We start from the raw sequence: 26535 nt of genomic DNA on the forward strand, positions 1-26535 counted from the left end.
GCCATTTGTTTAATTTGGACCAAGTCTCTTCTTTGGTAGGTCTCTATTCCTGTGATGTAGATTCCTTGCAGGTTCTGTTCTATCCTTTGCCTTTAGATGCTCTCTGATAAGGACACCATTAAAAGCTATCAACTGGGTTCTGCAGTGTGCAGGTATGGTTGCAAACACCTTACACTGATATTTTATCCAGGGCTCTCACTCTTACAGGAAGAGGTATTATTTCTCCATTCTGTGGTTAATTGAAGAGATAAAGTGACTTTAAGACCCCATAACTATCATATATAGTCAGAGCAGGACTTACCCATCTGTACTCCTAATCATGTGATGTATTAATCAAGGATTACTCACCCTTGTATAGGTACATTCACATATCAAGGAAGAAATGGAATCTGCCATACTCTGCCAGTATTCATGGCTGTCAGATTCATTGTCCGTCTCTAGCTGTGCCTGTTTTTTCTTTTTGCAGCCATACCTGCAGTATATGGAAGTTCCTGGGTTAGGGGTCAAATCAGAGCTGCAGCTATAGGCTTACACTACAGCCATAGCAATGCCAGATCTGAGCCACAGCTGTGATCAAAGCAGCAGCTTGTGGCAATACCTGATCCTTAACCCACTGAGCGAGGGCCAGGGATTGAACCAGGGTCCTCACAGACACTATGTCGAGTTTTTAACCTGCTGAGCCACAGTGGAAACTCCTCTAGCTATGATGTTTAAAGACAGACACCCCAACATGCATCTGGTTGGGATAGCATTCCTAGGATTCTAGAAACTCAGAGTTTGAAAAACAAAAACAAAACCCTTGGGCTCACCCAAGAACCAATTTTCTAAATATAATTGTGAGCAACTGAGGACCAGGAAGGCAAACAAATGAACATTTCACCAATAGCAACAAAAAGTTTCCCAGATTCACTCAGAGGAGTAAGAGCAAAACTAAAATTAATGTTCTTTTTGGCTGTGATTGAATCATTCTGCCTTCATATTTGCACCTTTACTTGTTAAATAATTTTTTAGACACAGAAAGAGAAATTACATTTCAAAGTTGCTTTTTTTTCTTTAAGAACTACATAGGGATTAAAAAAATCCTTGTTGAGAAAATAATTATAGTTGAAAAACACAAATAACTGGAATGCTATTTAGAGACATCTGAAACCATAGTAGGAGGCTGAAAGTAACAGAATAAACAAGTCACTGACTACAGGAGCTAGAAATGGTATTAGAAATCACACTGTTTAATGTTTTCCAAAGAAAGACACACATAATGCTCAGGTAGGGGCATGATTGGGGCAGGGGGTACATGTGATGGCTTTTGGTGACATAAACAAAATGTTAACATTTAGTTTTAATGATATTAGCATATATATGCTTATTGTTTGTGTATAGGTGTATACCTACCTATGTACATTTATGTGTGCCAAGGACTGCCCTGGAAAATATCGATGAGCAGGAAGGAGGAAGAGCCTTGCCCTCCTGAAGATGATGTTGGTCCATGAAGATTGTCCATACAACCCAAGGACAGTTTTAAGCTTGAAATCTTCTAGCCCAGACCATACTGGCTCTTTTTTACTGTTGCCTTTAACTATAAATCCAGACCCTCTTTGCTGGCATGGGTGGGTACAGTCCTGGGCTGTGAAGAGAGAAAAAGTCTTTCAGCACAGCCCAGGTTCTATCACAATAGATGGGCCTCATTAACCATCCTCGGTTTCATAGATAATGCAGTCGTGGATGGCATCATTTGGTCTAGTGAAGAATTGCCCAGGAGATTGTGTTGACATCTGAGATTTATTTTAATCCTTTTTTGCAGATTTTATAATGAGCATTGTAACAAAGTACGCCAAAGAATCATTACATATCTTATAAAATCTTAATAATACAAAAATTAGAAACGTTTTTCATGCATATGTTCAATTTTTTCAGAATCCGCAGACTTCACTTTGCTGATGAGCACATAGTGCCCTTCGAGGGGACGCTGCCTTAAAGAGGTCAAAATTCCTGAATTCCTATGCAGATTTTTGTTATGAATATTATTTCTATTTACAGACTCTTGCTGTCAAATCTTGCAGTTTGGACAAAGAAGATATACCTGTGCTCAGGGGTTCTTTTCTCACTTATTCACTAAATGTTTATTGATTGCTTACCTCAAGCATAATATTAAGTGTAAAAAAAGATGCAAAAATAAGGCTTTAGAACTGAGGAAATATTTCCAGTGTGGAACAGATGTAGTGAGGGGATTTATCTGGAAAAGGAAGTGACTTCCCATAAGGGCAGGGAGCAAGGGGTGTATCTATAGCATATTTGTAGGACCTACGTTTAGATGCATACTTTATTCTTTTCCTGGATCTATCATTTAATTGCTCTATGATCCTGGGTCCTAGAGGCTGAATGTTTGTATCCTCTCAGAATGCATGTATTGAAACTTAATCCCCAAGGTGATGGTATTCAGAGGTGGAGCCTTTGAGAGGTGATTCTTATTGCTGTTTGAAATGACCCCCCCCCCCCCAGAGAGCTCCCACACCTCTTCTTCCATGTAAAGACACAGCTGAGAGATGGCCCGTCTATGAACTAGGAAGCAGAACCTCACCAAATCTGCTGGCATTTTGATCTTGGACATTCTTTTTTTTCTTTTTCTTTCTCTCTTTTTTTAGGGCCGTACCCATGGCATATGGAAGTTCCCAAACATACGGAAGTTCCCAGGTTAGGGGTCAAATCAGAACTGTAGCAGATGGCCTACACCTCAGCCTCAGCAATGTGTGATCCAAGCTGCATTTGTGACACACCACAGCTCATAGCAACACAGGATCCCTCAACCCACTGAGCAAGGCCAGGGATTGAACCCGTGTCATCATGGACACTAGTCAGGTTCATTACTGCTGAGCCATAACAAGAAGTCCTGATCTTGGACTTCATAGCCTCTGGATGTGTGAGAAATACATTTCTGTGGTTTATAAGCCACCCAGTCTATAGTAGCCCCAGTGGCCTAAGGCACTGGGCAAGGAGTTCAATTTTTCTGAGTCTGGGTCCTTATCTGGAAAATAGCATGAATACCATTTATTTTGTTAATGCTGTTGTGAAGATAAAAGGGGATATTATAGGCAAAAGTACCTATCACAGAGAAAATAGGTAATAAAAGTTGTTTCTCCCCCTTGTATTATTTAATTGTGAGCTCTCAAACAACTCAATGATCCTCGTAAACCCAGTATTCATTTTAGTGCATCTGTTCCATGGAAATCTTCCTGGTCCTGACATAACATCTCCTGCCCTACATTCTTCTCTACTCCCCACTTCCAACCCAGATCAAGTGGCTTCTCTGTTCTTTCCTCAAATTTCTGTTTTCTTAGTCCTCCGGACTCCTTTGTCACGCAAGAATCTATTTGCTTCCCTTTCCTTTCCCTAGTTTTATTTTACTTCTTTTCTTCAATGTTCCATTCCATTCAAGACCTGTCACAGACAGTCCTTCCAAGCTCCCCATTTTCCTTACACCATGAAGCACTCATGTTTTTAATTAAGAGGCGTTCCTGATAACATGAATTGTAAACAGTGTTGAAAGTGCCCAAGAATCTCCCCAAATTCCTCTTATGGTTGGGTCAAGACCTCTTTGCAATAATAAACCTTGTCCTCCTTTTACATTTACCATCACCTCTCTCCATCCAGTCCAGGGGGGTAATCAGGCTTTTGGCCCGTGGGCTTCGGCTGGAAAACCTACCTGTAAGCTCTTCTCATGACCACCCTGCCTGAACATCAGACATTGAAATTTTGTTTCCTAAAATTAAAGTCATCAAAGCTAAATAAAAAATAAGCGATTGAAACAAATACTTTAGGAACATGAGCAAGTGAGGTGTAATGGGAGCACAGTGAATGAGGAGGAAAGTTGTAGAACTGCACTGTCTAATAGGATAGCCCTTGGCCCCATGTGGCTATCAGACACTTAAAATGTGGTTAATCAGAATGGAGGTGAATTGTGAGCCTAAAACACACACTGGATTTCAGAGGCTGTATGACAAGAGGAACATAAAAATGTCATATGTAGTTTTTAATTTATTACATGTTAAAAATATAATATAGTCATTTTGCTATCCATTGAGAATTGGTTCTAGGATCCCAGAGGCTACCAAAATCCTGAGATGCACAATCTCATATTAAATGGCATAGGATTTGCATATGACCTATCCATACCCTCCTATATACTTCAAATCATCTCTAGATTACTTATAATAGCTAATACAATGTAAATGCTATGTAAATAGTTGTAAATACAATGTAAATGCTATGTAAATAAATGCCAGCCACTGAAAATTCAAGTTTTGCTTTTTGGAACCTTCTGGAACTTTTTTTGCCCTGAATATTTTCAATCTGTGGTTGATTGAATTCTTGGATACAGAACCTAGAGACATGGAGTGTTGACTATAATTTGGATATACTGTGTGAAATGAAATAGATTATTAAAGTCAATTTATTTTGTTTCTTTTATTTTATTTTTTTAAAAAACATGGCTCCTAGAAAATTTAAAATTACTTGTGGCTTTCAGTAGTTCACCTTAGATCCTACTGGAGACATTATTTTATAGATGATATAAAAGGGGATAGAAGGTCCATTTTTTAATGCTTTGTAGGCCATGTGAGGAAATTTACACTTGCTCTAAGTAAGAGGAAAGGCACTGGGAGTTTTGAGCAGCAAATGGCTATAATCTGACATTTTTATAACAGGATCACTCTGCTTGTTCTTTTATAGGCTATAGGAGGGTAAGGATGAAATAAAGGAGATCACTCAAGGGTCATTGAAATAATCCAGGCTAGAGATGTTGTTGGATACCAGAGGATTTATTTTATTTTATTTTATTTTATTTTATTTTATTTATTTTTTTAATTTTTTTTTTAAAAAAAATTTATTGTTATTTCCCCAATGCAGTTTTTTTCCTACTGTATAGCATGGTGACCCAGTTACACATACATGTATACATTCTGTTTTCTCACATTGTCCTGCTCCATCATAAGTGACTAGACATAGTTCTCAGTGCTACACAGCAGGATCTCATTGCTAATCCATTCCAAAAGCAATAGATTTTTTAAATATATTCCATGTGGAGTGTGAAAGAGAGGGTTTGTCTTGAAAATCTATAAGGATTCAGCTTTCTCACCGAGGTAGAGAAAATGAGGGAAGGTGGGTTTAGACAGATGCTCAGGAATTTAGCTCTGTACGAGCCAAGGGTGGGATTTTCATTGGGCATCCAATTGGAAGTCTAAGAAGACATTTTGATATGAGTCAAGGAAAGGTCTTAGCAGAAGACCAACTTTGGGAATCGTCAATGCAGATTTGGCATTTAGTTCTCTGAGATGTCATGGTATTACCATGGGAGTGAGGGAGTGAATGGAAATAGAAGAGAAGAAGCTGGAAGACCAGCCTGGGGGCACTCAGAGAGTTCGGGAAGCAGTCACTGCTACAGCTAAACGCTATGCACCCTCTATTCCATGCTTAGTGCTCATTAGTACAGACTTATTCAGAAGGAGAAAAATCTTTTTTTTTTTTTTTTTTTTTTGCTGCACCCATGGCATGCATAAGTTCTCAGGCCAGACATCAAACCAGCACCACAGCTGCAACCCAAGCCACAGCAGTGACAGTGCCAAATACTTAACCTGTTGCACCACCAGAGAACTCTGAGAAACACTGTTATTAAGTTTAAAAATCTTGTGTGTTCTGGGCACTTGCCACTCTTTCTCATCTTCTCTACCTCAGTGAATGAGAGCTGAATCATTATAGATTCTCAAGGCAAACACTTTGAGTAGTAACACTCAGTCTCTCTCTTTCTCTAACACTCTGCTTTGAATATATTATAAAATCCTCTGGTATCTAATGACTTCTCCCCATCTATCTGCCAGCAGCATGTCTAGCCCAGATTATTGCAGTGACCCCCAAGGGATCTTCTTGATTTCATCCTTGTCCTCCTCTACCCTATAAAAGGACAGCCAGAGTGACATACAGCAAGAAGTATGTTAGTGTGATAAAAGTCATATTTAAAGTGTATTCCTCCATCTACAGATATGGGTTATTATTTAAATCAACAAATTGCATTGCAATCAATTCCTCAAGATGTTCATATTTTAATAAATAATTTATCCCAATAAATTACTTAATAAATAATCCAGTGATCCCAATCTCAATAATTGACTGCCCCCAATTTCTTAGTAAAATTTTAATATTTTTATGACTTTCATTGCCTCACAGTCCTCTGAAATTAGCACTTGCAAAAGTCAAATAAAAATGATAGGGTCTTAGAACTCTAAAACAATGAAAATCACTGTGACATAAAATTTCTGAACACACTTTATAAAGACGTTTTCAGTCAATCTTGACCTTGCCTTCTAGAAAATATGCTCCTTATATGTCCACTTACTGCTGCATTTTGAATCATCTCCTCTGAGATTTCTGAGTCTTTCTCACTTCAAACCTTATCAACATGTCCATTTCTCAAAAGTAAAGATTCCACAAAGGGATAGAAAGTAGAGGCTGAGTGACCAAAAGCAGAATAATATTATCCTACTGCAGGATATCTAGGATGTGTTGTAAAAATTTAACTGCTTCTTCTAAACATAGAAATTATATGTCTTTATTTCTATCTGTCTAGAGTGAGTATGTGTGTGTGTGTGTGTGTTTGATGGGGGGTAAGAATAAGAATCCAGGCTCTGGAGCTGTGCTACATGAGTTCAAAACCTTGGGTGTTTGTGTTCAATAGCCATGTCGGTTTAAGCAGAATTTTAATCTCTTTGCTTCAGATTTCTTATCTATACAGTAAAGGTAGTGTTAGTATCTACATCATAAGGGTTTTGAAAAGACTAAAATGAGTTAATACTTGTTAAACACTTTTAATGCAGTCTAGCCAAGTGCTCTATAAATTTAACTGTTTTATCTAATCTGTCTATCTAATCTATCTATCATTATCTATCATGTTTTGTATTCTGAAAGTGCTATCACCAAGAAACATGTCTTCTTATTTTGCACAAAGAAATCTATTTTAGATCGTGAATGCCTATTCTTCTGGGATTCCAGGAACTTGAGGATTCCTTAAACCATGTATTTTTGCCAAGTTCTCCCCTCTGCCGACACTTCTCAGATCATTTGTTATACATATATATGAGCTTAATTTAAAATCATTCTTTATCACAGCTCTTTTTATTCCTTTATATCCCCAACTTCTGATGCTTTTGTGCTATGTACCACACTGCCATTCCTTCTGGCAGCTTCCTTGTCCTCCAGGCACAATGAGAGACATAATTCAATAGCTCAGGATGGAGTAGCAGAGATCCAATTTACCACCCTCCCTGGAACAACAAACAAATGGATGCAATATATGATGCAATGCTTTGTGGGACACTGGACCACAGGCAGTGAAGTTCAGTGATCCCTTAGAACCAGGAAGAAATGTGAGTCCTATGATTGCTGCACTTACTGTCAGGAGAGAGTTTCCAGTTCACAGTGCATGGAAGGGGGGTCCAGGCAGAGTCTGACCACCTGAGCTAGGGAGACAGACTTGAGAGTCTGGAGAAATTAAAGTAGCTAGAGTTAACACGACATAGTATTGCCAAGAACTATGTAGACAGAAAACCACGAAGTTGCAGATGGTTCTTCTCTAGCATTCAACTGAGTAGGGATATGCACATGCATGTGAAGAAAATACCAAAAGTGGGAAAAGAATCATGTGAAAGAATTAGAATGATAGTTCTCTGCAATCAAACAAAGCTGGGGCTATTAATTGTTCCTATCAGCCAGGCCAGAAAACCTCAAGATTCATAGGCTTTGGGCAGAGTGTTTAGGGGAATCTTGCTATAGCAATGGGAAAAATTAGTCCTAGACTGGGCACAGCTCTGATAACATATAATAAAATCTTAAATGCAAGGCACAAAGGATCAAACTACTTTCAAATAACTGCATCCTAGAACAAAGCTCTAGACTATTTATAATAATACAAAATCATCTGGCTATAACAAGGTAATGTTCATAATATTTAGTATCCATTTAAAAATGAATGACCATGAAAGAAGCAGGAATATCAATCATCAAAACCAACCAGCACTGACACAAGTGTTAGAATTAGCAGTAAGGACATAAAGAGTTGTTATATCTGTATTCCATATATTCAAAAAAAATAAGACATGGAAAATACAACAAAGATCCAAATAAAACATTTGGAGTTGGAAACTATAACATCTGAGGTGAAATTATACTGAAGAGTGCTAATGGCAGATTAGAAATTATAAGAGAAAAATCAATGAACTTGAAGCCGTAGTAATAGAAACTGTCCAAATGAGGCAGAAAAATAAAAAGATAAAGAAAGAAAAAGAAAACAGAAAAAGAGCATTGGTGAGAATGAGCTACTGGGCAACTTCCAGCCATCTGATATATTTGTAATTTGGAATATATGAAGTTGTGAGCAGGCAGAAAATACATTTGAAGAAATAATGTCTGAGAATTTTCCAAGTTTGGTAAAAATGATAAGCCCACAGATCCAAGAAGGTCAGTGGATTCCTAGCACAAGATATATAAACAAAGCCTACCTCAAGGCATATAACAATCAAATTACTCAAAATTAATGATAATGAGAAAAATTTTCTTAATACCCAGAGGAAGAAGATGCATAATGTACAAAAGAACAAAGGATAAGAATTACAGAAGGATTAGCATTGGAAACAGTATGAGCAAGAAAATAGTAGAAGAACATCTTTAAAGGGAAAAAATACTGTCAATCTGTAATTTTAAACTGAGTGAAAATGTCTTCAAATACAAAACTGAAATAAAAATTTATTTTTCATATATAAATTTTTAAAAATAATTATCAACGGCAGAATTGCAGTAAAAGAAATGTTAAAATAAGTCCACAGAGTAGAAAGAACATTTTACCAGCTATGAAAATATGGATCTGTGCAAAGAAGTGGAAAGTACAAAATGAGTAACTACAAAGGAAAAAATAGAATAGAATTATTTTCATATTATCTAGATCTTTTTTAAAGAGATTAATGCTTTAAGCAAAAACAATAATGTTATCTCAATTGATAACATATATGAAAGTAAAATACATGACAGCAATAACTCAAGTCAGGAGGGAGAAATGGAATTATGCTACTGTAAGGTTTTTATATACATGTGAAGTGCTATATAATATCACATGGATATAGTCTGTGAAACGTTAAATATATATACTATCAACTCAAAAGCAATCACTAAGTTAAAGAGTCTATCTAATAACCTAACAAAGGAAAGAAAACCGAATCTTAAATAAAAGTGCACAGTACAACGTATGTTTTGCTTTAAATAAGATTGCACATTTGACTTCTGGAAATTCTTTTTTTTTTTTTTTTTTTTTTTTTTTGATACCAGAAGATTTCATTTTGAAGAAGGAATAGAAAATCACTTAGAGAAGATGTCTTACACTGATCACAGGGTGTGTCAATCATCTTTGTACTACAAATAACCTGAGAATAAGCTTACCTTAAAAATGTTAGCAGAAATTAGTTGGAATTTCAATAGGAAGCACAAGACTTGAATCAGGAAACAACCCACTCCCTTCACTGCACACAGCAGATTGCAAACTTAAGTGTTGGGACCCGTTTCCTAAAGGCAGCACTTACATGAAGCCCCATAGAACCTGTGGGGTATGGGCTTATTGAAGGAAATTTTACCTTAAACAGAATCAGTCTTAATAACTAGCCTGTGCCCATTAAAATAAATACGAGTTTTATAAAAAAGGTCAGTGCTAAAAGCAAAGAGCAGATACCATCTAACCACAGATTTCAACCAATGCTTAGAAGATAAAACACATATGTTAAGAATATTTCGTGAGAGTTCCCCTTGTGGCTCAGCAAGTTACAAACCCAACTAGTATCCATGAGCATGTGGGATCGATCCCTGGCCTCACTCAGTGGGTTAAACATCTGGCCTTGCTGTAGCTATGGCTGTGGCTGGCAGCTGCATCTCCAGTTCAACCCCTAGCTTGGGAACTTCCATATGCCACAAGTGTGGCCCTAAAAAGCACCCCCCCCAAAAAAAAAATCAACGTGAAAACTAGAGCAGAACGTCAACTTTGAATGTCAACAGTAAGATTGCCATGGTTGTAGAGGAAGTCGATCAGCCTGGACCAGCAGATGCAAGTGAGAAGCAGGACAGAAATCAGAGGTATGAATTATAGGACCGTGTATTAAGAGTTGACACCTTCTTTCTTATTCCTATTTGAAAAGCACCTGACTGTTAAGTTTTTATTCCCCAGTCAAAACGATGTGTAGGGAGTTCCCATTGTGGCTCAGCGGTAATGAACCTGACTAGTATCCATGAGGTTCAATCCCAGGCCTTATTCAGTCGGTTAAGGATCCAGTGTAATCTGTGGTGTAGGCCATGAGGTGTTGTGTAGATCACAGACATGGCTCAGATCCTGCATTGCTGTGGCTGGCAACTGCGGCACCAATTTGACACCTAGCCTGGGAACTTCCATATGCCACACATATGGCCCTTAAAAAAAAATTGAGTAAAACACAATTATTTTTTTCTCTGTAGCACTGGAAAATATTGTTAGAAAATAGTGGAAATAGAGTGGATGCCAGTCACCTATGGAAAAACCTCCACATTCTAGCGTCTGTGGGATGGTGCCTGTAGTAAAAGGGTAAGCTAAGGCCCACTTATGCTGCATGAAAGCTTTCAGTGAATAAAGTTCATCCAAGCCTACGGAGTCCTCGGAAAGACTTCCTGCTGCTTGATTTTTTTCTTTCTTTTTGGCCACACCCAGGGCATTCATTCTTGGGCCAGAGAGCAAACAGACATCAGGACAGTGACCTGAGCCATAGCAGTCACAATGCCGGATCCTTACGCCACTGACCCACGTGAGAACCTCTGTTGATTGATTTTTAAATGTGAAAAGATAATCAAAGGTCATCAGGTCTTTGAGTAAATAATCCACACAAATAGAAGGATTTATCGAAAGGGAAATGAGGTAATTCAGGAACAGAGGAGAACATAAACATATTTATTATTATTTCCAAAAATCTCAAGGACATTTTATGTCTGCAAAATAAAATAGGAATGCTATTTAAAAGGAGTTATCAGAAAACAAGAAAGAGATCTTGGGTGGTTAAAGTACACTTGCCAAAACTGCAGGAAGTCAACAGAAAGATTGGAAGAAAATGTTTAAAAAACAAAAATTCCAAAATATAGAACAAAAAAGATGAGGCATCATAAAATATGAGAGAAAAAGGTGAGACACATTGAAGGGCTGTTAGATGGTTCTAGAAGAAAAGAACGAAGAAAAGGAAAGAGGGGAAATGACCAATGCACATTGGAACTATCAATAGCATAATGCCTGGAAAAGTGCCTGGAAAACATTTGAAGAACGGAAAAAAACCCAGCTGAATCTTGGCTGGTTATGAACAATGTAAAAGATGGGCAAGTTACTCATTTGGTCTATGGTTTAGAAATCATTTTGCATATATTATACTGTCTTTTTATTTATTTACTTTTGTGTTTTTAATTTTTTAATTTTAATTTTTTTGACTGTGGCATACAGTGGGCTTGATGAGGGATCTCAGTTCCCAGACCAGGGATTGAACCCTGGTTGCAGTGGTGAAAGCACTGAATCCTAACCAATAGACCACTCCCTATAACTGCTTTTTTTTATTAAATTCAAGGATTGGTATAAAAGAGGATATAGTATACTCTGAAATATCATCATTGCTATAGAGATTAATATTCATTTTTAAAATTATAGACCACTGACAATTTTTTTAACCATCATCCATTTATGCAAGCTGATTGAAAGGAGTCCTACTGAAGGAAGCATGATGTTTTACTTCATAATTTAAAAAAAAATGCTACATGAAAAGGGCCCTCGGAAAATTCACTGGCTGAGCTATTCATGCCACATAAAATAATGGTATATATCATGCCATATATCAACCACATTATTGATATATGGTTGAAATTCTTTCTTTTCTTGTCAGTCATCTTCTTCTGCAGCTTCTTTTCTGGGTTCATTCTGAAATAAGTGGAACTGACTTGATTACAAGCTACTGAATATTAGGTAACTTTGACTAGTGTACAATATAGTTCATCTCTGATGATAAATTTATGAATAAATTCATATAAATATTTCATAATGCCTATCATCACATTATCTTTTTTTTCAACTTTAAATACAAGCCAATCGAAGTCACCATCAAATGATAGTATCTAACAAGCTTTTTCCAAAATCGTATGATTTTGGAGCTGGAAAGGAGTGAGAGATCACATAATGTAAGCCAACATCCTCATTTTAGAAATCAGGAAATTAATGAAGGCACAGCCAGCGTGATGACTTCCCTTCCTAATATCAGAGCTAAGCCTGGAGCCAACGCTTCTAAACACCTGCAAAAGCTATCCTTCCTGTTATATATTTTTTTCTTAATCGATGAACATATTATGTATTTTAAAAGGGGAAAACATACAAAAATAGGTATTTCAAGATAAATACCCACTCAGGGGGTGAACTCATGTGTACAATAGGTGTCAAGTACAGAGTGAGAGCAATTAACAACATTGAAATGTATTCTTTGGTGATTTAAATCAGATTTAGGTTGTTTCTTATATCAGGATGTCACTGGATTTTCTTATCTTGTTATAGCATCACCAAAGGGTATTTTAGTTTCCGTCTTATTTTCTACTTTTCTTCATTTAGTAATCCTTTTAAAGGAAAAAATCTTGCTAAAATTGAAGTGAATACATTTAATGCAGCATAATCAGCTTCTAAATCTACTTAACTGGAGCCCCATCACGCATTTAGTACACTGAATGAATTGCCCAAATGGGAAATGTGTTATAATACGGATGGGGTGAATTTTGTGAGACTTAAAACTTCACTTTCCTGAAATGTTTTTAAGCATCTGATTTTGTAGTCAAGTATAACTCAATTTGCATACTTCTTTATTTGCATTTGACCTAGACACCTGCATTACTTTTTGGAGAATTCCACTTTTATGGTGCTTTTGAACACTTCACTGCCACCCCACTATGACAAAATGCATTTTGCTTGCTGAGGCTCTTTGAGGGGTGCACAGCAGGATTATTTTTAACCTTTCACTTGTTTTCATTTAAGTTAGAACAAGTTGTTTACTTATATTACAAGGGTGTTTTGTTTTCCATAGGTTTACTTTCTCATCTGGTTTTTAAAAACTACAGGCATTTACAGAGACATGGGCATTTTCTGAAAATAGAATGCAAATTATACCTATTGATATCATAATTATTCATGTTCGTATAAAGGGCTCCCCACTTTTGCTATACTAATTTTAGATCACACTTTTTTTCTGTCTTCAGTGATCTGGAGGGAAAACGTGTAAAACTCATACGTCCCAAGTAGAACCTATCAGCTTCATACTTCGATTTGCTGCAAAATAGCGCCTCACTTTAAATGCCTCTCTTGTTCCCCTTTTTATCTAAAGTGAAAGAAAACCTGAGAGTTAGCCTTGATTCTTTTCTTTCCCACTTTCTTATATCCAGCCAGTCATGAAGCTTGGTTGAATTTACCTTCTTCAAATACGTTGTGTACACTGCTTCTCCGTTCCCATAGCCACTGTCTTAATTTAGACTCCCACCATCTCTTTGCTGGACCACTTCAACATTTTTATCACTCTATTTCCTGCATCCACTTTTCCTCCTTTCCAATGAGCAACTTTTCCAAGATTAAAATATCGCACTTCCTTGTGCAAAGCACAAAAGACAAAGTATCTCAGTTGCCTTTGGGGTAAAAATCAAACATCTTTCATGTTGTATATCATCTCTGCAAAACCTGGCTCATGATTTTCTCTTCAGATTTCTACTTCCCAGTGACTCTTCTTCACATATTACTCTTCCATCACATGGAATTCCTTCTTCCTGTACTGAGCTTCGAAGTGCTTCTGAACTTGTACGTGTACTGTGCCTAGAATTCCAGTTTCCTAATGGGTGATGGCTATGGCAAGGAGATGAATGGGTTTCAGTATAAGTGGTGATAAACAGGGTCTCTATTCCAGTCCTTCCATCTATTAGTTATGGGACCTTGACCCAGTTACTTAGTTTCTCCAAGTCTCAGTTTTCTCATTTGTAAAATAATGATAGTTATACTGTCACCCTTATTGAATTCTTGTGTGGTTTTATGTGTGTAAAGAGTAAAATACAGTGTCTGGTGCATGGCGATCAATGAATGCGAGCTAATGTCAATGCTAATAATTAGGAATAATTATGTCATTACCATCAAAGGAATTCAAAGTCTTATGGACATTGTATTGCATCTCATATAAACTGCCTAAAGCTGTACTTGCCAGCTACAGCAAAAAGAAAAAAACAAAAGTATGCTTTTCTGTATTATGCCTTAAGTAATCATCTAATTTTAAGTCAAATCTGTGATTATAACATAATTTATTATATATCCACAGGCTGAAGAATTATAGTCATCAAGGAAACATTGGCTACTAGATATGACTTATTTGACAGACAATTCACAAACTTCTGAGACCTACCGCTTTGCACTTTCTTTGGCAGGAAATGAGTCATCGGCAAGTTCCTGGTCGTGCAAAGGTGAGTTTCACAAAGAGCATCTTCCAAGAGGTACCAGGTATAATAATAGATTTAGTCTGGAAAAACGCCTGCTAGTTCCACACCCGACTTTTTCTCCCTGGCTAGACTGTTCTATTATTCTTACTTTACCTCTGGATTCAGACCCCAGAGCCTGCCTGGAGGGTAGTGGGGGTGGCCAAGGGAAGCAGCTGGTTTTACAAGTTTTCTAAACATTCCCTCCAGGGCTTGCCCACAGGTCTGTCCTGCTTCCTCTCTCTTTCTACAACCTGACAGTCGGCTCCTATTTTCTCTTGCTTTGTTGCTTTGCTATTGAAGTGACCTTTTCACCTCCACTCCCAGAACAGCCATCAGCAACTCCTTCTCTCTGGGCCAGAGTGCAGGAGAAGGTCTCCACTCCTCTGTTGTTCGAAATAAGTCATTATTATAGTTCATGAAAGTAGATGGCCAAAATATAAATTGAGCAGGAGGCTGCACTAGGCCATACCAAGGTCTCTTTGTGCTCTATGATCTTGCGATTTTAGGTTTAGAGGCATTTAATTTAAAATCTTCCACTGGAAAAAAAAAAAAAAAAAGAGTAAAATAAAGTACAGGGCACACGCATGCTATCCCTTGTTTATAGCTGCAAACTGGCTGTCTGCCACTGTGAGAAACAGGAATTGAGGCTGTAATCCTTCAATATGGCCCCTGGATAGTTTCCAAGTGGCAGTGCTGACCAGTTTTTGGGCATTGCATCCTCTTCTCCCCAGAGCTGATAGCTATCTTTGAAGCCCTGCCTCAAAGAACAATCCTGATATCAAGAGGGGAGCAAGATTAAGGAGGTCTCACCATATGTTCTAGGACTCCTAGTTCCTGAGAGTCCTGGGGTGACCTTAGTGACCACAGAATGGTAGGATATGGAGGGAGGAAAGAAGACTGAGCCTTAAGCATGGAAGCTTTCATCGGAACTCTACATTCATGACAAATATTTACTGAGCCTCTCCATGTACCAGGACTGTGCTGGTGATGCTGGATGGGACAGACACAATCTCTACTCTCTTGCGCTGGGGCTGGGGGTTCACATGGAGCGTGAGGATGGAGGGGAATCAGCAAGACAATTTCTGTAAGTGATGATTCTATAAAGATATTAATAAATCACTTAGAATAAGAGTGATTTGGGAGAGCCCCCTTAAGTAGGTTGCTGCACTGGGGAGGAGGCATTGGCTCTTCCAGGAAGATCAGAGAGAGTTTTCAATGGAGATAGCCTTATGATTGTAGAGGGCTAAGCCAGAAGGAAATATGATCTATTCAAGAACTGGGGGAAGGTAAGAAGGTGTCAGAGGGAAGGCAGGATCCTGCTCTCATGGGCCTTTAATGATATACAGTTAATTGGCCAATGTTCTGGGCTCTCAATTCTGATATATGTGTTTATCATAAGATGCATTGCCTCCTTCCCTGGATTTGTATGTAGTTCTATGTGTGTCTATTGTCACCTTTTTCTTAGTCTTCTCCTTTTGGGATGAAGGATCTATTCTGTTGCTTTTGCATTCTTCTCCTGGAGCCTCGCCTTCAAACTCCAGCTCAATATCTGGCATCTCCTCTTCATTGAAGGACTTCCTGGAGCTAGACTTTCTGCCTGCCAGCATGTAGTTTTTAGAACCACTGCTCTGGCTTCTCCTGTACTTTCTACCGCTATAGTAGGGACCACCCTCTCAGCAGGACCTACCCCAGTGCAGCGGATGCTGCCATATTCTAGAGGAAAGAGTTCAGGTTTGGACACTAGCTCTGGTTGCTCCACTACAGTGTTCTTATGAGGAATTCATAGAAGAACTATTTAAAACCCCAAAGAAACAGTGCTTAGCACGATGCCTACCACATGGCAAGTACTCAAGTCATGTTAGTTTTTTTGTTGTTGTTCCAAAATGCACTCTGATCCTCTCCCAACTGGTCCTATCTTTTTTTTTTTTGCCTTCTTTTAGGGCCACACCCGTGGCAGGCATATGGAGGTTCCCAGGCTAGGAGTCCAATCAGAGCTGTTGCTGCTGGCCTACGCCAGAACCACAGCAACACCAGATCCGAGCTGTGTCTGTGACCTACACCACAGCTTATGGCAATGCCAGATCCTTAACCCACTGAGCAAGGCGAGGGATCAAATCTGCAACCTCATGGTTCCTAGTCGGATTCGTTTCTGCTGTGCCATGATGAGAACTCTGGTCCTATCTTTTGATAATTACCCAGATAATACCAGTGTTTCAAAAAATAAGTATATCATCAACAACAAGGATAGCTGCTATTTATTCAGCTTTTATTATTTTCCAAGGATTCCTAAGCATTAGCTCATTCCAACATGAAAACAGCCTTTTGGAGAAATGTATCAACACCTTTGAATAAATGAAGAAATTCAAGATGAGAGAAGTTAAGTGACTCATCCAAAGTCACACAGTTGCTAAATAATGGAGCTGGGATCCTGGACACATCGTAATTCTGCTGGCTATGCCCTTGCTTGAAGGTGCATGCTAAAATATAATATCAAGAGCTGATCACCAATTTTTGTCTGAAGAAGTACTCAGGTCTCATGGTCTATGACATCTTCTGTGAAGGTTCCTAAGCTCAGGTATTTGAAAACATTATTTGGGGATAATGATACTTATTACAATCAACATGATATAATAAAGATTAATTAGTGGATCTTGGTATAGCTCTCTGAAGAAGGGTGATTTAGACATAATCACATTCTTAACTCTCATTGATCTCTAGCATCCTGTTTTATTTAGTATTGACCCAAAATTATTGACCAGCCAGATGGCCATTAATCAGGCTGGCTCAGATTTTATCATTTCCAAATGCATTTCTGCATGTTGTTTCTATAAGTTATTTTTGTCATAATGCACTCACATTTACAACTGTCATCGAAATGGAGAATTTGAAAGGTTAAATTAATTACCCTTCAGTGATACTTTTCTCATATTTTATTATAGCCATTAATACATGATATCATAATCTCTTGCCCATGCGTCATCTTAGGTTTCTCCCTTTGAACACTTTGGAGCAACAATTATAATATTTTTAGTTATTCCTGAAAGAAATGACTCCAATAAGTACCGAACATGGTATCTAACGTTTACACTGGCTAACCATTAATTGAATATAAGAAACTGTATAAAAGAGTTTGATATGCTGTAGGTGGACTCTTTTGAGGTTTGATTGTGGAGATCATACTTAGAGACATTATAAGAAATCTTATAAATTTTAAGGGGTTAAATAACTCAATTTCTTTTCTCTTTTTATCTGTTGGCCACATTATTAGTTCAATAGCCATCATGGATGTTCTTGCAATCACTCCAATTCTCAATATTTCTGCTTTTATGGGAGCCCTATAGAGTCACAGGACAAGAGAAGGATTTTGAAACAGTTGTTCTTTATTTTTAGGAGGTAAGAATTGATGTTAGGAATTGAGTACACATTACGTGGAGACTAATGCTAGTCGTTGTCATAATTGTACAGAGCAATTATATAGGAAGTTCATATTGCCCCAGATTTGCAGGTGAGGAACCTGAGGTTCACAAAGATTAAGTACCTTGCCTAGGTCACACATCTGGTAAATTGTTCTTGGATTTGAAAACAAGTTCTGACTGGTTCCGACTCTTATAGGTTTCAGCCACAGTGCAACTCCTTCCAAGGTGGTTAATCAATCATCCCTCCCCCTTTTCTCACCAGGAAAATGTTCCAATAAATGTAAAATTGATACTAACAATATTGAGATCCTTTAAGTAACACTACTACTTAATTGAATTTTATTTTACAGCTTTGTCATCCACCAAAGTAGAGCAGATGGAGGGTGGCTGTGTTGGTGCCTAGAGAGGCTCCCAGTGGGCATCAGGGACAAAGAGGAAGCAGATGCTGAATGGTTTAGCAAGGGTGACACATCTACATGCTTAGGGGAGATAATAAGAAAGAACTGGGCCAATCCCAGAAAGAACCATAGAGGAGATGGAACTTCATCCTAAAGACAGAGACATGGGTCCTCCCTCTGTACAGTTTGTTGTTGAAGTGAAACCCTGGGATCCAACTTGGTAGTAAGTAGTGTAACACTGGAGGAATGATGAGCAGAGAAGAGGATATGAGAATTTCCCTGTGAATACAATCATCACATCTTGTACTTGGAGCCAGTGGTCTTCTGAGAAAAACCTCCTCTTTTTTCTCTTCCTCTTTTCATTCTTTCACTCCCTTTCCCCATGTTCACTCCATCCCTTCTTGCCTACAATTGCCTGCAAGCAAAGTAGAATCACGTGTCCTTGTGAGAGCCTTCAGAGATCCAAGAAGCCCAATCCTTGTCCATCAGATGAAGGAACTGAGGGATGCTGAGGTGCTGAAGATTACACATTCAGTGTTGGGACCATTAATTTACCCTTCACTTTGTTAATTCATCATATATGGTTAAGAACCCATTTCATATTAAGAACTGCATTATATATCATGGATGAAGCACTGAGCAAAACAGATTCAATCTTGCCTTCCTGGAGTTTACTCTCCAATGGGAAGGAAAAGCCAAGACTTGAGCTGCTCTGTCAACTCCCCCACCTTGATGTTCATCATTAACCATGACTTGAGGTGCTTCTCCTCTTGGTTGATGACTTTGGATTCACATATCCAGAGAGAAGCTAAAAATCTCAGAGAGAATTTCTACTTTCTTGGTTAAGATTTCTAAGTTGAGAGGGGGAGAGAAAATTTATTTTCTTTCTTCACAGTGGGATGGACTCTAGGAGAATATTTCTGCAGCAGCCTGAATTCCTCTTGCTCTGTATACCCTGCAGCATCCACTAGAGATGTGATCAACAGGAACCAGTCACATCTCTGCCTGGTTATGCACCTCCGGGGCCAGCCCTGCTCATCTGGCACTGTTACTTCTTGTCCCATTGCTGGCATCTGTTTTTTTAGATGTGAAAATGTGGCTGACGAAGCTACAGTTACTCATCACTTCACTGGTCTTGGAAGAATTTCTGACTCTTCTTCTTATGATCTCATACCACTAGTTCAACTTTTTTGAAACTTAGGGAATATATTAAAAAAAACCACACCCTATGTTCATAATACTGTGTAAAGAGATATCAACCCATGACAAACCCCTCCCATATTCATAATGTATGTCAAAGACATGTGGAAAATTTCCCCTCCTTAGGCTTTAAAAAATACATCTAGAGATCCACCCTCCAAGTTACAAATTCTTGAGAGGTTCTAAGACCACAGTGTATTCCCCTCTTCCCCCGCCAACAACAAGATGGAAGTCAAAATTGGGTAGAGGATGAAAAACAAGGATAAAACTGGAGAAGTCTTGGCTCCCTAACTCCAAAATGACCCCCAAGAAGTTGGGAATATCTTGATATCTCTTTATTTTGCGGTACAAGAAAATGTAAACACTAATGGGGATGATAGGCTTCTGAACTTCCCGTAATTTACATAAGCTTAAATTGGCCTAAGTGATGCCATCACTTCTTGGGCTCTAAATAAAATAAATAAATAAATAAATAAATAAATAAATAAATAAATAAAAATAAAAAGACATTCCAAATGGATGGTTAGTCCTAAAAGTATTTGAAATAAAGATTTACTTTAAACCACTGCCAAGCAGATTAAAAAAATAGATATTATTTTCCTTTATTCTATTTTCATGACTTGAACTGTTGCAAGTGTACCCCATCCAGCTCTGTAATTGCCTAGCAGATTGTTAAAGGGTGGTTTCAGATTGCTGCAGATGGTGCCACCTACAGCCAGTTCCTCAGTCCTTATTTAGTCTGCCAGTGGCCTTGGTCATGATCTTCTAATAGCTCATTAAGGAGAGAGGAGGGAACCAGTGAGCCTTTCTGTTCACAGTTCACACACATACATTCAGCAGCCAATGTCATATTGCCATGGATACAGTGATGCAGAGGGGTAGGTAACTACCACCGATGTCAACCCCATTTTCAAATTGTTCTTCAGGATATATTGTAAAGAGTGGATATCCTATATATGTGGCATGAAAAAGGTGTTAAAATAATCACAATGCCTGTTTCTCAATTATTTAAGGTTGCAATAATAATGCCAAATCTGAATTCAATTATCAATTGTAAAAGCGTCTGTTATGTTTCTAGGCTATTGTTATCCCCATGTAAGCTGTGAATGAGTCATCAGATCTTCATCACTTTACCCCTTTATATGACATGTCAGTCTCAAAAATTTCTTGGAGTGTCCATGGAGTGCTCTGTTCAAAAGCCCTCAAAATATAATCAAGAGTTATTCAAATACTCTTCATGATCTTCATGATAGTAATTCTCCTCCTCCTTCCACCTATTCTTGAGAAAATAGGGGCATATTTTCTAAGAATCAAGGGTAAACAGTAGCAAAGAAACTATTCTTTGCAACCCACTTTCCAAAAAAATTGTTCGACATCTTAGAAAAAAAAGAAATGTCTGATTATTTACATATCACGTAAGACTAAAGCATTGGTCTCTATCAAATTGTAGGTTGTACTCTTTGCCTGTCCACACTAGCAACATAGTGAGAATTTTATGCAGTTTCTAAGATTATTCAAGCCTCTGTGTGATTTTTCCTGGTAATTGGAGAAAATACATAAGCAAAATGGCATAATGAATGGGCAAATGTGAATGTTTGGCACATCTTTTCACCATGGGAGCACTCTTCTGGCTTATACTTCAGCTACAATCTTTATCAGATGGTTCAAAAATTATTAAGAGAAAGTGAGAGGATCAGATTAAGAAAGGGAGAGAAGAATTCCCATTGTGTCTCAGCAGTAACAAACCTGGCAAATATCCATGAGGATGCAAGTTTGATCCCTGGCCTTGCTCAGTGGGTTAAGGATCCAGCATTGCTGTGAGCTGTGGTGTAGGTCAAAGAAGTGCCTCAGATCCTGGGTTGCTGTGACTGTGGTGTAGGCTAGCAGCTGAAGCTCTGATTCGACCCCTAGCTGAAAAAAAAGGGGGGGTGGGGAAGGAAAGAAAAAGAGGTAGGGGGAGAGGAGAGAGATAGCCAGCAGACAGGAAGACAGACAGACAGACCCAGGAAAATGTCATACAAATAATAAAATACATGCTTTGCCATTTTTTGTTTCCCTTTGAGATACCACCAAAGAAACTATAACGACCTAACCCAGAATTTTATTAATGTTGTTATCAGAAGTATACTCCCTGTGAAAGTTCTGTTCATGACAAAGTGAACACCTAAGAAACGAATTCACCATCTGGAATTTAGCTCTTAGAAGGAAACTAATATGGGGAAAAAAAAAAAAACACAAAGGGATTTCATAAAGAGGAAGACAGAGCTAACCAAAGTTAAAATATTTTAGATGGAAATATTATTATATTTGATATTTAGTAAATTTGAAGATAAATACTTGAGAATTGCCTTGAACAGACCATTTAGTAAACTTCTAAAATCAATATTTAATAAATAATGTAATACATAGAATGAATATCTAAGGGAAATATGTTTATTAAATTCACCTTCAATGATACAATGAAATTATGATATGATACAAAGAAATCTCTATGATACTAAGAAATTTTGATTCCTTTTTAAAATACACAGTCCAAATTCTAAAGCAATTCTGACATCTATGACTGACAAATCATTAAAGTTTATCAAAGAAATAAAATTAGGCCAAAACATCAAACAAAATATCTATGACATTTTAACATATGACCATGAAGCTGGCCAAGTTTGATTTGTTTTTTCATATTTTTCTTTTCTTGGAGGACATTTGTAGAACATTTGTCCAAGTTTTTTTTTTTTTAAATGATATTTGAAAAAAAAAAAGGAAAATGGAAACTATTCTATGTTTAAGGAATATAAATACATCAATTCCAAATAATGTTTAAGATTAAAAAGAGAAAAGAGGAATGGTGTGTTACCCTCTTTCCAATTTTTTAAATGTGATATGCTTATTATATACAGAATTTCTGCCAAAGGTAAAGATGGAGAAATGACAATGACAACTGTAGGTCACGATAAGGGGAAGGTCAATTGCTTGTCTAGACACTGTCTTTGATAACAATAAGCATTTTCAGATAGCCAGGGGAAGCATATCCCTTTCAGAAAGGTAACTAGATAAGTAGTGGGTTCTTACATTACCAATAATTGGCCCTGGAATTAAAGTAGAAAAAAATTTCCTTTCCCTCACTGGCTTATGCATCAAACTAGATGTCACCTGCTCTTTCATAAATGAAATTCAGGGCAAGGAGAATAATTTCAGCTTTAATGAAGATGATGCATTGCTAGAAACTATATGAATATGTTTCATATTCAGTATCCTGTAATATATCATATGAATGTTTACAATAACCTCCTTTCATATTATATGAAGTTATATGGACTAAACAGTATCCACATTTAGTTTTATCTTTTGGTCCTTAATATCCTCCTTTCATTCTTGATTGTTCTGATTGGTATGGGATTTGTTGTCATTTGTTTGTTTCTATTTATACTTTTATTACCAAGGATTTATATGTATGTGTGTGTGTGTTTCTACGCTATATATATATATATATATAGCGTAGAAATGTATATATATATATGCATTTCTCTTCTTTTTAGTTTCTCTTTATTGCAAAGGTGAGCTTTGTTGATAGTGAGTAGAATTTAGCCTGAAAAGCATGTTGGAGCTGGCTGAATTTAAACTTCATCAGGTTACAATGCAAAAATATCATGACAAAAGAGTGTGTTTCATCTTGTCTTTTGATGAGCACAGCACAAAGTAGAAATGTTTCCTTTTAACACTGACTGCCAAATTTCTAAACTGGCTCCCTAATTACACCCTTGCAACATGAAGGCTCGTCCATTTGCACATCAGTGGAGAACAGATCCTGTAGCACAGTAGAGGGTGGGTGCTGTCAAATGAACTAGGAGAGTGGGTAAATGACTCTTTTAATGCCTTTTCCCCCAACATTTTATTATGAAAAAATTTTAAACTATAGAAAATTATGAAATAATTTTTCAGTGGACACCTGAATACTTTCCATCTAGATTCTACCCTTATCATTTTATTACATTTTCTTTATCACATGTCTATCCCTCTATATATTTCTCTATCTGTACATCAATCCATCTTATTTTTGTGATGCCTTTCAGAGTGAATTGCGGTCCTGTTCCCCTAAATACCTCAGCTGCTGTAATGGTTTAATGCTTTAATGCTATAATGGTGATGAAAAAAATGGATGCATTTCTCCCAACCAACTTTGAAAGAGCAATTTTAGAGAAGGGAAAAAAGGTAGAGAAAATTATTTTCTAGGAACAAAGATGTGAAGAAAAATAAGTTTTGAGACACCACATGGTGTCATTTTCTAGAATGCTATTCTAGTCCTGCTGGAATTTTTTTTTTCCTCAGTAGCAAGAAAGATTTATGTGACACTCTTTAGAATCAGCAGTTATTGGTATTTACTTGGTAGCAAGTGATGCTTAAATTTGAAAATTGCCAGTGGATTTTGTTTTTATATCACTAAGCAGTTATAGGACTGTTTTGTTCATACACGCTGAGAAACCAAATAGTACAAATGGGATGACCTGAACTTAGAATGAGATAAAAATCATCCTTTCATTAGAACCTTGGTTTGCCAAAATGAGGAGCATTAAACATGTAACAAAGTAATTGAGACACTGTCTCATCTCTGTATATTACTGTGTTGCTCTTTGGCTATATAATGACTTAAACTTACTTGGAGGAGATGGTAGAGAATGTTAAAATAAAATTGCTATCTCTCAACTTAGGGTTCATTCACAGGGGTTGATGTAAATTCAAAGCCAGAGGATAAATCACATGGCACCTCTTTCTGGAGTTTCAATCTTTCTCTCAGGCTAAGTTATCAGAAAAATTAATGTATAGGTTTATCAAACATTTTGCATATAAACCAAATGTAGATAGCTTTATGGAATGGAGATAAAGTTTGTGTTGATTTAAAAATGTTTGAGTCAGGAGAGAACCTGACTGATATTTTATAATTCTGGAGAAGGACTGGCAGTTCAAGTCAAACTTCCAGAAGGGAACAGCAGGTACAGGTGCATTGGGGAAGGTTTTAGGGAATGATGTTGCCTGGGCAGGTGAAGTTAGACTGGGAAAGGCCTCAAATGCCATGCTGATGAATTTGAACTTTATCCCTGAGGCTCCAGGAAGTCCTACTACTCAGTGAAACTCCCAGAAGAGTTTCGCTCTTCTGGGTAAGCTGATATCAGGCATTGTCTAGAGTTTGCTGAGACAGCAAAAATAAACCTAATATTGTGCTATAGACTGTGAGTCAGAAAACCTCCCTTCTGGTTGCACTAACCACCAACCATGTGTGTGAACTTGTGCAAATACCTTGGCCTGCCTGAGACTCAGTCCTCTAATCTACCACAGACGAAGAAACCATCTGCCCTTTTGCCCCCAAAGAATGATTTTGTGTCCCCGGGGGGGGGGGCGTGCCCATGAAAACCCTGGGTAAACGATGATGCACTGAACAATACATGGAATGCTTATTACTATGAGTCACTTCGACTGCAGAGTTAAAGCACCCAATAAATATTTTCATAATTTTTTATAAGTGAGTTTCCAAATCCTGTTTTTTTTGTTTTTTTTTTTTTAAACTCATATAGCAGCCCTTAGTCAGAGGATTAAGGGTTCATATCCCTTCAAGGTTGTTATTTTTCTCTGCTTTTACAGTACCTAATCACAGCCTCCAGTGCAATAATTCTGTAGGAACTTGATAAACATCTTTTGCATGACTCTGTTCCTATGGACAGGTGCCCCACATCTAGCCCTGTTTTATCTCCTGCCCAAACAAGTGTAACTGACTTCTCTCTTGCATTCTTTTTTTCCACATCCAAAATGATAACTTTGATCATTGGCCCACTCTTTGGACTTGAGACTATTTAGATGTCTAGGTATTTTTACAAAGTGATTCATCTTGAGGGTTCCTGTCCACTGTGCTGTTAGTATTCTTTTACCCTCTCCCCTGATCTTATAGCAATTAAGTTCAAGTTTCTTTCCTTTTATCAATACTTGTCCATTCATTTATTCAGACACCAAGGATTAAATGTGTCCTTTCATTGTACAGCACTAGACTCTGGGAAAATAATAGGAAATTAAAACTTTTTGTCCCAACCTGAAGGAGCTCCTGAAGGGGTGGGAAAAACGAACCTGTATGAGATTGCTTGTAAAGTACTGTGAGAGGACTGGGATAAAGATGTGAACAAAGAGTTGTAGGACTTCCAGGCAGGCACTGAGTAAGCCTGTGTGGAATTATCTGGGCTGGCTTTACAAAAGGGGGCATTAAAGAATATTAAAGAACTTTTTTTCTTTTATTTATTCATCTAGTTGTTTGTACTCCAAATTGTTCCAAAAAATGGGTTCAGGTGAATCTCACAATCTTTGAAAAGGTAAGGGAGGAAATCAAGATACTGAAAAAAAATAGAGGAAGAAAATAAAATAATGCCCTGATGATGTTAGTCCATAAAGAGTAACATTATTATATGTAGGGTCACAGATGCGGCTTTGATTCATTCTTCTAAAAGGAATGAGTGTGATTAAGACAAATGCAAAGCAGCTCATGGGGGACCTCAACTATCCCTGGTACTGGGAGACCTTCCCTTGGTTCTCACACAAAGAGAATCCTTGTGAAACATGACAAACAAGTCTTTTGAACCACATCACTGTAGTCAACAGAATAACAAGCTTCATGGGTTTGGTCTCACGTTATTTCTTAATGGGGGCTGATGGCATAGCGTCCATGCCAAGTTCAGTAAAAGAAATTCCATGTTGTCAAGTATACAGTTGAGAACAATGGATGCACTTTGGCCAGGTGGGGCTGGCTTTGGAGCTGAGGAAACAAAACGAACAATAGCAGAAAGTTGTGAAAGTGCCTGGAGTGGCTGTGGAAGTTTGCAGAGCTTGGCGTGGCTGTAGTGCAGGGTGTGTCTGGGAGCTCCACTTTCCATTAGGATGAAATCCAAACTCCTTAGCATGGCAAACAAGGA

The 26535-nt window shown here is 37.7% G+C and overlaps 1 long non-coding RNA gene across 2 annotated transcripts in view; it reads left to right on the forward strand.

Moving 5' to 3' along the window:
* The window catches only part of LOC110256949, a 465513-nt gene that overhangs the window by 364455 nt on the left and 74523 nt on the right, over positions 1–26535 (forward strand). Inside the window, exons 4-5 of one of the 2 annotated variants that reach the window (XR_002339034.1) lie at positions 14418–14559; positions 15549–16480. This is a non-coding gene — a long non-coding RNA (uncharacterized LOC110256949). Of the gene's footprint in view, positions 1–14417; positions 14560–15548; positions 16481–26535 lie in introns of those variants that run through there. The other variant, XR_002339035.1, reaches the window with a different exon arrangement.

This window comes from Sus scrofa, chromosome 15 (genome assembly GCF_000003025.6).
Source record: "Sus scrofa isolate TJ Tabasco breed Duroc chromosome 15, Sscrofa11.1, whole genome shotgun sequence".
Classification (NCBI taxonomy): domain Eukaryota; kingdom Metazoa; phylum Chordata; class Mammalia; order Artiodactyla; family Suidae; genus Sus; species Sus scrofa.